The sequence below is a fragment of the Notechis scutatus genome, chromosome 3 (assembly GCF_049901735.1).
Source record: "Notechis scutatus isolate UNSWTSFEM ecotype Mainland chromosome 3, rNotScu1.2, whole genome shotgun sequence".
Lineage (NCBI taxonomy): Eukaryota > Metazoa > Chordata > Lepidosauria > Squamata > Elapidae > Notechis > Notechis scutatus.
The window spans coordinates 175,892,282-175,904,764 of NC_142011.1; the positions used below are offsets into that span (position 1 = coordinate 175,892,282).

The window sequence follows — 12,483 nt, forward strand, 5'->3', positions numbered from 1 at the left end:
TATTATATACCTCCTTAATCATTTAGGCCTGAAGTATAACCTCCTTAATTTTTTAGGAACTCGATTTCACTCAAACTCACATCTAACGAAAAATGTTCCTTAAAAATTGAAGAGAATCTCCATAGAAATTTGTTTTTTGTCGAAGAACAAATTTACAGAAGGCAATTTAAGGTGATGTTCTCCCTAATCTTCTGTTTCTTACTTGTTCTTACAGGTTCAAAAATGTTAATAATTTAACTCCATTAACTCAGATTTTGAATTTATGGAATTAAATCATAACAATAGGCAATATATTTTCTAAAATATGTTTTAAATCCATCTAAGTAAGTATTTAACCATATCAGTCTCATGAGCATAGACACATCCTTAAAGATGTTATACCCTGCCTACTACAAAGTGTTACACTGTTACTGAAATTTCTCAGTGGGATTTGAGTAATCATTTTAGTCACTAAGAAACAGATCAAAGGTCATCTTCAAAAGCTTACTGTGATTCATTCATCTTTTTCATGTGTCAGCAATGCATGTTGTCCTGAATGCTGCTTTTTGGTTTGATTTGAATTTTATTTTTTGTGCTCCTCTAATTTTGTTGAAATTCACAAGTCAAAGGAAAGACCAAAGGCTGCTAACTTTCAGTATTTATCTAAATTAAGTAATGTGGACATGTTACAAAACAGCACATTTTCTTCCATCTGTTTGCCCATTCTAATGACCTGTTTTCTAAAAAGAACTGAGGCTTTATTACATTTGAAATTGAAGAATAAGGAGCAGATTTGGTGCCAAGCTGGGAAAAATCTCTTCAAATAATAAGTAACAGAACATAGGTTTGAACTCGGAATAAATCACTTATTTTGGTCAAATGATATTAAAGTATTGAAAAGAATTAATTTCTTCAGCATTAATCTTGAAAAAGAGCTTTTGAACTCTTGCTCTTTAAAACAACTTGTAAACTTTATGATAATTTAACATGTGTGATAGGTTTGTGGCTTGTCCATAACATTTACTACATTTTTAGTACATGAAGTCATTATTGCCTTAGCAATACCATTTTATGGTGTTTACCATTTTATGTCAACATCATATATAAATAAAACAGTGTAAATATTCAGTATACCATGGAGAAGAATGATTGATTCTCTAACCAAGAGGTGGAGGTGGGGGTTATTGTTTATTATTGTTATTATTTATTATTTTTATTTCTTTTACATTGTGCTTTTATTCTTTGTAAGCAACCTGGAGTTGCCGTGAGCAAGTAGGTGGCTATATAAATTTTCCAAAATAAATAAATAAATTGATGTGCCATTTTGTCAAATCTGTTTAAGTTGCTAACTTATGCATGCCTTGATGGGCTAATATTATATTTCTCCCATGCTTTTTATGTTTTAAAAGAAGAGGGGGGGAGCCACACTCCCATCTAGCACTGATGTTATTACCTGGTTGGTTAATGAAACATCTGGAAGAAAACAACCAAGATCAGTGAGCACCAAGGGCTGCTAGAAGTAATAATATATTTTGTTTTAATCTTGATCAAATAAACCAATATATTCTTTTCTTTTTATTTCTAACAGTCTTAATCTGTAATTCATTCAACTAATGTCATAGGATTTTATTTCTCTTTTGTTCTTATTTGTCCCATTCTGCAGAGTTCTTTAAGGTTTTAACAATGCTCTTTTGTAAATCCAATAGGGAAAATTATCTACTCTCTTGATTTGTCATTTGTATTTCCGCTTTAAATTTTAAAACCTCACCAGTTTCTTTTGTGGTTCCAGGAAAACATCATTTCTAAAACATTGTCATGGCTAGTCAGTTGTAAATTCATTTTCAGTGCCATCTCTATCTTATCAGATAAAATTTGTTCTACATTTGTCATTTCTTCAATAACATATTTTGGACATAGTCTGTTCATAGAATCAGACATCCTTACTGACATTGATGAAATTGTGGTTACTAATTTCTGATTCCATTTTTCAAAAAGTATCCTTCAGTATTTTATCGTTATATTGTTTTGCATCACGGTATAGACTTGTATATCTTTCCTCTACCTAATATCTTTAGCCTTCCATAGTTGTCGAAATCATGAAATTGCTTGTGTTTTTATGCCTTGTAAAAACAAAAACAGGATACATTTCCCATAACTACACATCTACACTTGGCTAAGTGCAATCTAATATGCAACTGAACAAAATTTATATTCGACAAAAGAGAATAGTTAGGCTGTATAATTCTCAGAGGACAGCTTCCGTTTCTTACTTGTTTCAGTTGAAGTATTAGAAATAAAAGTCTTGATGTAAAATATTGTATATCATTCAGAGATCTAAATTCGGAGGGGATCTTTTCTGACTTTGTCATCTGGGCATGAAACTGTTCTTCTCTATTTTATTATAATTTACAATTTAAATTATAAAAGTCTGACTTTTTTCATGTTCCCTTTTTGTGTGAAGGCTTTAGATTAGTTATTTCAATCCTTTTTCTATTAATTATTTAAATTATATCATTACAAAACTTTCTGTCAATTACTATAAAACATTTTCTTTAAAATGGTGATTAAAATTTCAATATTTAGTGTGAAAGTCACCAATTAATCACGTATTAATAAATTCATTTGAGACACAGAGCCTTATATTTTTATGGGATTTTAATTTCTTTTGAGAATGATTGGTAGTTCTTTCTGTTATGAAAAATAGTTTCACAGTGATTTAAAGAATAGCATAAATAGGTCTGTGTAGAGGATTATTGAAAATAACATTCTGGTTACAAAAAGGAAAGTTTTTTCCTCATATTTATTCTTATGAGTACTTTAATCAATTAATCAATCAAAGCATCAATTGTGTACATTAATAACAGCAAAAGATTCGCTTCTGGTTCTGAATGAACATAGTTACTTAGGGCAGACTTCCTTAAATCAGTGTAAATTAATTAACTGAATTCTCATTGATTCAATGGATTAACTTGAAGTCTAATTAACCTAGGCCAATTGAAGTATATGTAGGAATATTTATAACGAAAACACAATCTTAATATTCAGTTGAGAAGTCTTACTGAATTTGGTGATGTTACTAACAGATAGGGCAATTACAATTGTAAAACTAAGATTATTTATTTATTTATTGCCTTTGAATAAGTCTTTACTCCTTTGACTGCATAGACAAGGTTAGGAAGTTTTCTTGGCAACATTTGCAGAAGTGATTTGCCAATGCCTTGTTCCTAAAGCAGAGAAAGGTCATTGTTGCAAAGTAATCCAATTGGCTTTCATGCCTAGAGCAAGCTAGTTTCTTTTATATCTAATCCATGCCTTAACCATTAGATCAAGCTTCCCTTTTAAGGACTATAGTTCAGTGCTTCCTATCTCAGCATTGGGCATACCAGTTGGAATTTCTCAAAGTCACCTGTCTATGAAGATTCTCAGTCATCCAGGTCATGGTTGTCCCCAAAGTGGTTTTTCAAAAGGCAACTGGACTTTGAAGACATTTCACTTCTCATCCAAGAATCTTTTTCTGGAAGTCATCATGCCAATATAAAAATACACATGCTTGAACCCTAGGATGAGGCTTATATATTTCACATAGGAGATTGATGTGATTTATGAAAGCAGATTTCAATTATTGTTAATGGGCACCTTGCATTTCTGAATAAAATCAGTTTCTGCTTTATTAGAAATCCCTATAATTTACATGTTAATTTAGATGCAAGTCTCCTGTGTTCAGTGAGATAATATTTTTAAGTAAATCTGCATGGGATTGAGGGTTTTATTGTTAAAAAATACATAAAAGTAGAAAGACGGGCATAAAGGCTGAATTTAAAAAGCTAACATTCAGGGATATTCCCAAGCATTATTAAGAAACACTACAGTTTTTCCAGCATTACTGAAAGTACATTGTGAATTGGAAAGTTTGAAGTTATATGGAAAATATTTGTTCTTTCTGTTTTGAAAGATATTTTTTCATGTTGCTATGTGCTTTAGGGAAAGAACAGAGGATTCTCCTGGAAAAAAGCTGTTCTGTAGGAAAGCAAAGGACAATTAAGACAAATTGAATAGGATTCTATATATAGCAAGGATGTACATTCATTGTTAGCCTTTTTCAAGCTGGTGATTTTCTCATGTTCCCAGGTACATTTAGAAAAGTTTTACATCTTTATTAAATTGACTCATAAATGGCATGGTCTGATTACTATACAGACCTCAGAATTTACTGTTAGTAGCTATGTAAATATATTCTGAGATTTTCAAGCCAGGGATAGTTTGAACATACATTTCCACAAGTGGTAAACAGTGAAGGACTATTAGTCTTCCTATCTGGCACTGGCAATTTAATGGAGATAATAGTTTGAGGACTGAGCTTAGTGAAGGTAGGCATGCAGATTATGATTTGAGGTTAAATGACATTTTTCTTGATCAGTTTTAGCACTTTATCCTTCTGAACAGCCATTGTTTTAGGGATTCCAGTTGCTCTTTAAAGGTTTAATTTTAATTGTTTATATCAAAGATGATGTGTGGTAGAGCAAAAAATGTGGCAGAGACAGTTTTTTTTAAGTTTGCATATCCATATTACAATAATTGAAACAGAAAAAATAACAATACTATGAACAATTCAGTTTACCAAATAACAAATTATTAAGCTACAAACATGGCTTGTATTCTTCATTTCAACTCTTCTGATTTAATGCATTCCAGATGCATTGGAGTAATAACCCCAAACTTTCCAGTCAGCATAACAGTGTTGTTCAAGAAGAAAGAAGCCAAGATAAAGAAGACTGCTGAAATCACAGAGGACCTGTTGAACTCAATGGGGCTTAGTTCAGAGAAAACATATTTTGTGAGGTCCTGTGAGTCTGCATGTAATTTCTTGTCAATATGTACAGTAGTGCTGAAACTATAGAGTGCTTATTTGCCTCAATACTTGATTAGCCAAACTGTCTGGCTCTTTATAATAAATGGATTGTGCATGTTCGTAAGATATAGCCATTACCGTTCATCAGTTTTCAACATTTCAGGTATGTAAATTAGATTTGAAAGCTGTCATGAGTCAACTCAGCTCTTAATCACAGGTTGGAACAGTTTTCCACCCATCTCAAAATAAACAGATTGAAGTACTGTGCTCAACCAAATGTTGAAACTCAGTTTCAGTTTCTGGATTTTGTTGGGGGCAATTTAAAAAAAAAGAATGTAAAAAATTCAGTTTGAACCTTCTTACTATGTGATTTACCTTGACACAGAATTGACAAAATATTTTCAATGTATTGTTCCAAATGGAGAACCATTCTGGGATCCCCTTATGCAAATCAATAATAATGCCCACTTGATGAAAACCCACAGAGCCCTAAGGAACTATTTGCTGCTATTGAAGTATAAAGGAGTATTATTTGAAAACTAATTAGAAGTCAATTCAAATAATATCTGACATACCTACATACAGCTCTTATACTATAATATCTTTCCTTTGTATCTACTGTAAAGGTTTAGAAGCAATGTTGTAAGGAAAGGCTTTGAGCAGGTCTGTTTCAGCATTCAGCATAGATGCTTTCCTCAAACATTTGTCACTTGTACTTTATAGCGTACAGATTTTATGGCTCAAGGCAGAGACTCTCAATATGTTTGAAGTTGTAACAGAATGTGCTCTGTCAACTGCACTATAGCAAGTTCATCAGACAAGATGCTGCTTCTGGAGTAAGCACTTAACTAGCTGTTTGATATTTTCATGTCTTGTCCTGACATTTTAGAGAACAATTATACTGAGTTTACATCAACTCAGGAAGAATGAAAAGCATGAAGTCAGCCTATATTCTAAGCACAGAAATACCTTAGTTAGGATTTAGGCTGAGCGATATTAAAACTCTTTTGCTACCTCATGCACAAGAACTGATATAAAGGAGGACAGCATACATTTTTGACAATGTTAGTCCATTTTGGGATTGAAATTCTAGATAACCACTGAAGGACAGAAAAGAGGTACAGAAAACTTTTAACTCTTTGCTGCCATTTATGTCCTATATTTGGGGGGAGAACCTGAAATGTGAACAAAATGGGGTTAAAGAGATCTCTTCTTAACCACCAGATTATTTCCAGCCATCATTCTATTTCTTTCCCAAACTCCACATGGGAATACTATTTTGTGATAATATAGAATTTCTAGGAGGAAAATAGAACATTTTCTTCAGAGAAGTGTCCAGGGAATTCTAAAATATCATTGCACTGCATTTGCTCCTAGATCAATTCTAAGTAAAGGCAGTTGCCGTCAGCAAAAAATGACAAAGGAATCTGTTTCTCCAGATGAGCTGTTCAGAGCATCCATTGTTTGGGATGATGCTTCTGTCGCTCGTTTGATAGGCTGGGCTTTAATTGAGAGGACGCTCCTCCTCCTCCACGGGACTCCTCCCTAGCATCCCCAGTTTTTGCTCAGCCTTCGTGGATATAGGCAGCTTAATTTCCTTTCCCTTGGCCGGAATAGCAAAGGCTTCAAAAGGAGTCAACAAAAAGGTTTACTTTTAAACTCTAAACAACTCCTTTAAGGCTTTTAGTTTCAATGAGTCAAGCAGCTCCCTACGATATATAACTTGAGCCAAGGAAGCTCACCGTAGCTTCAGATAATGATCTCTCACCCCAGGATGATCGGAGGTGATAACGCCTCAGCCGCATGGCTAACAACTCACATTACGATCTTTTCAAGCCAAGCTGCTACGATTGCCTCCGCCCACGCCTGATGGGAGAGGCTCCATTTTAAAAGGGTCCAAGGCTTTTTTCTCTCCCCTGGGAACACCGTCTGGGGTGTGGGCATCAGCACCCATCTGCCCCACTGTGCCTTTTTATTCAAGGGGAAACTCTGCAGTATCGACTCCCCACAAGGCGTGGAAGTGCTGCTGAGCCGATTTAACTCATTATGCGCCTAAAGAGATAACGGCTGGCGCCATTGCAGGCTCACTAACCATGCGGTAGTAATGTGCATTTTATTTCTGGAACTGTGAGAGGCTTTTCTTTTCCCCAAGCAGGGGTCTCCTTCCTGGAACCCGAGGGAAATCACCCTGTGTGTGTATAGATAGATAGATAGATAGATAGATAGATAGATAGATAGATAGATAGATAGATAGATAGATAGACGTAGATATAGATATAGATATAGATATAGATATAGATATAGATATTCAGATATAATTATTCTATTTTGGACCCTTATTCATTAAGGAGGAAACTGTTGGCTTATGCCCTCACAGAATTAAACAGCAGCACCACAGCCAGCACCAAGGCCCGTGTCTGCCTGTGCAGGAACCTGTCGCAGGCCTACATCTTATTTCATCAATTCCTCCTTTCTAGGCCTATGAGGTGTTCCAAATTTGGCTAATTCGGAAATAATAATATTAATAACAAAATAATAATAATAACAATAATAATAATAGGAACAGGAATAAGAATTCAATATTCTTACATAAGATTATACAAACCTGGGGAACACTGTTTTAGGGTTCCCTGGCCATTGCTGGTTCAGGCCCCTGGGCGTGCCAACCACCCAACATTTCAGCCTCATTAACAGTAAAATTTAATAAGCGGTCACAATGGTAAGCGGCAATAGCTCAAGAGCCATGTCAAACTCTCAAAACAAATTGAAGCATTCTAAGTGTACCTCCTAAGCAGCAGAAAAAGATGCTAACAAGTGCCATAAGGTACTAGAAAAACACATGAAGAAGTTCATGTGGGAGGATGAATTCTCAAACCTCATCTCCTCCAGGCCTACTTCGGCTCCAATCCCCCTCTGCAACCACTGCTGGATCTGTCTGTGTAACCCAGATGCAGCACAGCTGCACAAGATCAGGTAGCCCATCTAGATCAGTACAAGCGACTCGAAGTGACTCTGTGGCCACATTGCTCCAACAGCGGCCAGATTCTGTCAAGATGATGACTTACCGGAAAAGATCCCCACAAAGATGAGACTGTAGATGGAATTAGCAATACACCAATGTATCTCTGCGGGGGTGCAGCATACTGCTCTGGCCAACAACAGAGCGCTCCTTCTGATTGGAATTCCCTATAACTCCGGTCACTAAGTAGGACAGAGCATCCTTACCCTCAGGTATCTCTCCACAGGAGATTCTGTAATTTCAGATATACTCCCGCAAGATATATAGAAGAAGCAAGGGCTATTGATTGGGTGGAGCCAGAAAACTCAGAGTTCTCCTGCTAAAATTCTCAAAATCTAGTTAGATTCGCATCGGCTCACAATAAGAGGTGATGATTGATGCCACATCTTGACGACTAAAACAACACCGGCATCATTTTGTTTATAAGAATTCCATGGCATTATCTGTTGAGAGGCCACTTCCCCTCACAAGGATCTCCGTGAGGGTCCAGGGGACATTTATGCCAATTATGGATCTTTTTCTGAGGTTGACTATTGGGCTTCCTTTTTAAGTTGGCAGCCCTCACAGAATTCTAGCAGCACAGTAACAGCGAGCACCAAGGCCTGTGTCTGTCTGGGCAGGAAGCTGTTGAGGGCCAGTGACTGCAGGATCACCCAATTGCAATACAGGTCCTGAAAGGTGTTCTCTATTTGGCCTCACAATTTGATTCCATATTCAGTCATCTAATTATGAGTTTGGTAACAGCACAAAAATTTATGGTAGTAGCTGTGCACAGATATAACAAAAATATTATCAATAATAACAATATTAATGATATCAATATTATTATGAATAATAACATAATAACAAATTGAATTTACCAAAAAAGTGGGGAGAGCAAATATCAAGAGAATTCCCTGCCTTTGTTTACATCAGTCCTCTGAACCAGTCAACAGTCCATTAATATCTCATACACATATAGATATATAGATATAGATATCTCACCTTGTGGGCTTTAGGTCAGAATCTTCAAGAACAACCAAAAATACCCCCAGAGGACAATAAACCAACTCAAAGTAGGTCAAAATGTCCTAGGGAGACCTCTAAGGCAACAAAGGATGCCAAGAGACACCAAAATGCGTTAGATGAGCATATCTTTAAAAAAAATGCATAAGGGAGGTTGAACAGAAGTCTCAGTCCTCTTCCCCAGCCAGGCTGGTCCCAGTTCCAGAGTGCTTGTTTCAGCAGCACATATACTAAAATTGGAATGATACAGAGAAGACTAGCCTGGCCCCTGCGCATGGATGACATGCAAATTTGTGAAGTGTTCCATATTTCACCTTGCCTCCATCCCTGGATCTCTCAACGCCATCCAGGAGAGCCTCAGAGGGACCGGTTCAACCCAGGCCTTCAGCAGCACTACTTGCCCGACAGACAGTTGTGGGACCACACCAGAATTTCTCCTCCCAGAGGATATCCCTGACAAATTGAAGGCCTGGAGGGACACGGCAATTTGAAGAGGCATCGCAGCCGGGGCACAGTAGAAGTTGACGGCTAGGCAGCCTCCACAATCTGACCTCGATTCTCATTCAATTTAGTTACTATGCAGAATGGACCTTCATTACCAGCAGGTACCTCCTTCAGGGGAGTATTATATAATCCAGTTACACATTCATATGATGCACAGGATGAGGGAGAACTAGAGACCAGATGGAACAGGTTGAAGAAGGGTCTACTCACAACAGTGACCAAAATCGGTCAGAGGCGGATCTCCTAAAAAGGGGGGCATGTCAGACATTGAAGGCATTAAGCCAGACCACCAACCTTCAGATCTGTTTCACCCTCAGACTTTTTTCAAGTCTCTGTTGTTTCCAAAAAAAAAAAAAAAAACTACTGCCTGCCTTGATATTCCATTCCCCTCGGCCCAACAATCGTTACTGTAAGGGGAGTCAGATGATTTAATCTTCTCCCAACCAATAATGTAAGATGAAGTCATAACTGTCCCACATAGGTTCTTGGACCTCGTCCAGAAACAAGGGGTCTCTTCAGTGGCGTATACCCCTCTGACAGGATATGAAAGAAAATTTTTAATTTGGTTTTCTCATTCTGCTAAATTTTTCATCACCACGATAGTAGATAAAACAATAATGGCAATTATCATCCTCCTCTGCAATTCCAATGGAAGCAGAAGAGGCTCTCAAGTCAAAGGATATACAGGGTCGAGTTGTCCCCATGTAGGGCATGTTGATCTGATGTGAGGGCCATAAGAGTGGAGTCGGCCACATTCCCCCCTTTTTTTTACTAGATCATCTCTCAGGTTGCTCCGCCATCTGAGGGAGATTATCTCAAATTCCAATATCAGGGCACACAAGGACGCCGCAAAACTCTATTAAATTATCTGCCCGAGCCAGGGCATCTCAGGTTACTCCTCGCCTACTGCTATGGCTCAGACATTGGCAAACAGATATCACACAACTAATGGAAGCTTGCTTCCTCCCCAATATATGGAGATAACTTGGTTGGTGGTGCCCCTGACCTATCTCTGATAGAGACTAGAAGCAGAAAATAAGTTCCTCTCTTTTCATGGACCCCAAAATAGTCCTTCCTAGATTTTTGGAGGGTTCCTTCATTCCCTCTACCAGGGACTTTTTCCCTCCAGACTCCAGGGACCATCTGGACGCATGAATCACCAACAGTCAGATAGTTTCCAATCTGGAAATAGATACTGAAGGGGAGGGCAGAGCAAAAGAATCTCTTGAGGAACATGAAATAGAGGTCTCCGAGGCACAACATAGGCCTCACGACTGTGCCTCTATTGGTGGAAGGCTCAAGCCTTTCATGGACAGATGGGATGCCTCTACCTCTGTTTTCTGGGTTAGAGATATCAGAAGATTAGGCCTGGCTATAGAATTTCCATCCTCTCCCTAGAACCTTTGCATTACTTGCCTTCTCTCTGGGGATCCTGTTAAAGGGAGCATGATGGAGACAGCTATTGTTCATTTATTGGAGATCCAGGCAACCGACCTGTGGCACCCAGATCAGCAGGGGCAATTTTAGTTTTAAAATGACTTAATCGATCCATAGTTCATAGGAGGCTTAAGATGAGTATACTGAACTCCATACTTCTGAGCTTCAGAAGGGATGACTTTCTACCCTCCATTGACTTAATGGAGGTCCATCCGCACATTCCAATTAGATCCTCACATAGAAAACCTCTTAGTTTTTGTTATAATACTCAACGTTTTGAATACGTTGCACTGTCCTTTGGGTTGTCATCTGCCCAAGGTTCTTATGAAGGTTCTGATGGCTCTGGCTGTCCATCTCAGGGGAACACCTGTTAGACGGCAGTGTTATTTATATGGCATTTCATTATTACCTTGTTCATATAAACAGGCAAAGGGGAGGCCTTAATTGGTAATCACTAGGAGAGACTTGCAGTCCAACACTCATCACCCACGCATATGCAAGTTTCTTGCGCGGGGCTACAATCTTACAGCCTCCTGTGGTGCATTGATATCACACGTGGGACCTCAACAGGGTCCTTACCGCACTCAAGAAAACTCCCTGGAGGCCATGTAGACCATGCGTCTCCATTCCTAACGTACAAAGTAGTTCTCTTGGTTGCCATTACATCGGCCAGTTACATCTTGGATCTAGTAGCCTTGTCAGTTAGACAGGAGCTCTGTATTTTTCACACAGACAAAGTGGTCCTTAGTCCAGATCCATCTTTCACCCATAGATAAATTTGGGTTTCTACAGACCATAGGAACTGATACTCCCTTACATTTGTCTGAAACCGACATAAAATCTGGCACAACAATGCCACAATCTAGATGTAAGGCGAGCTTTCTGCATATATTTCAACCGCACGATGTGTGTTAGGAAACAAAGGTTCTCTTCGTTTCTTTTCAACCACCCACCATTGGGTGCAAGACCCCTTCCTCAATGACCAGTAAGTGGCTGAGAGCACAATTCCCAAGTCCTATGAGACACAATCTCTTCCTGTACCCAGGGGCATCACTGCTCATTCGACCTGGAGCGCTGTGATGTTGACAACATGGGCCAGAAGCGCCAATAGAGAAAATTTAGAAGGTGACAACATGGGCCTCACCATCTCCTTTTATTTAGAAACTATTAGAATGATGTCTTCGCCTCTATGGAGGCTGCCTTTGTCAGGAAAGTGTTACAAAGGGTCCATAAGGACCAAGAAAAGGGAAATCCGAACCAGACGGAAGCCCTCCCATAGGACATGCCAAGCTTTGATATGTCCCAAACAATGGATGCTCTGAACAGCTCATCTGGAGAAGGGGCATTGGTACTTACCTGACACTCCCTTTCTCTGTGAGCTGTGAAGAGCATCCATCCCCACCCTTATTCATCTGGTGGGATGCTATTCCGGCCAAGTATTAGAAAGGGTGAAGGAGAAGAAATATTTCATCACTTCGACTTTGCTAGGGAGGAGTCCCGTGGAGGAGGAGGAGCATTCTCTCAATTAAAACCCAGCCTATCAAACAAGCAACAGAAGCATCATCCCCAAACAATGGATGCTCTTCACAGCTCACAGAGAAAGGGCGTGTCAGGTAAGTACCAACGACCCTTTTCACAATCGTTTTGCCTGTCTGCATATATCTCAATTTCAACTTAACAGCTTTCAAAT

General features: G+C 38.4%; 1 protein-coding gene and 1 non-coding gene across 10 annotated transcripts in view; both read left to right on the plus strand.

Moving 5' to 3' along the window:
• Positions 1-12,483, plus strand: part of KCNB2 (potassium voltage-gated channel subfamily B member 2) — a 205,327-nt gene that overhangs the window by 167,177 nt on the left and 25,667 nt on the right. The window lies entirely within an intron of this gene.
• LOC113430064 (U6 spliceosomal RNA) lies at positions 9,059-9,165 on the plus strand. The gene has a single exon (XR_003373147.1). It is a non-coding gene; the product is annotated as a U6 spliceosomal RNA (small nuclear RNA).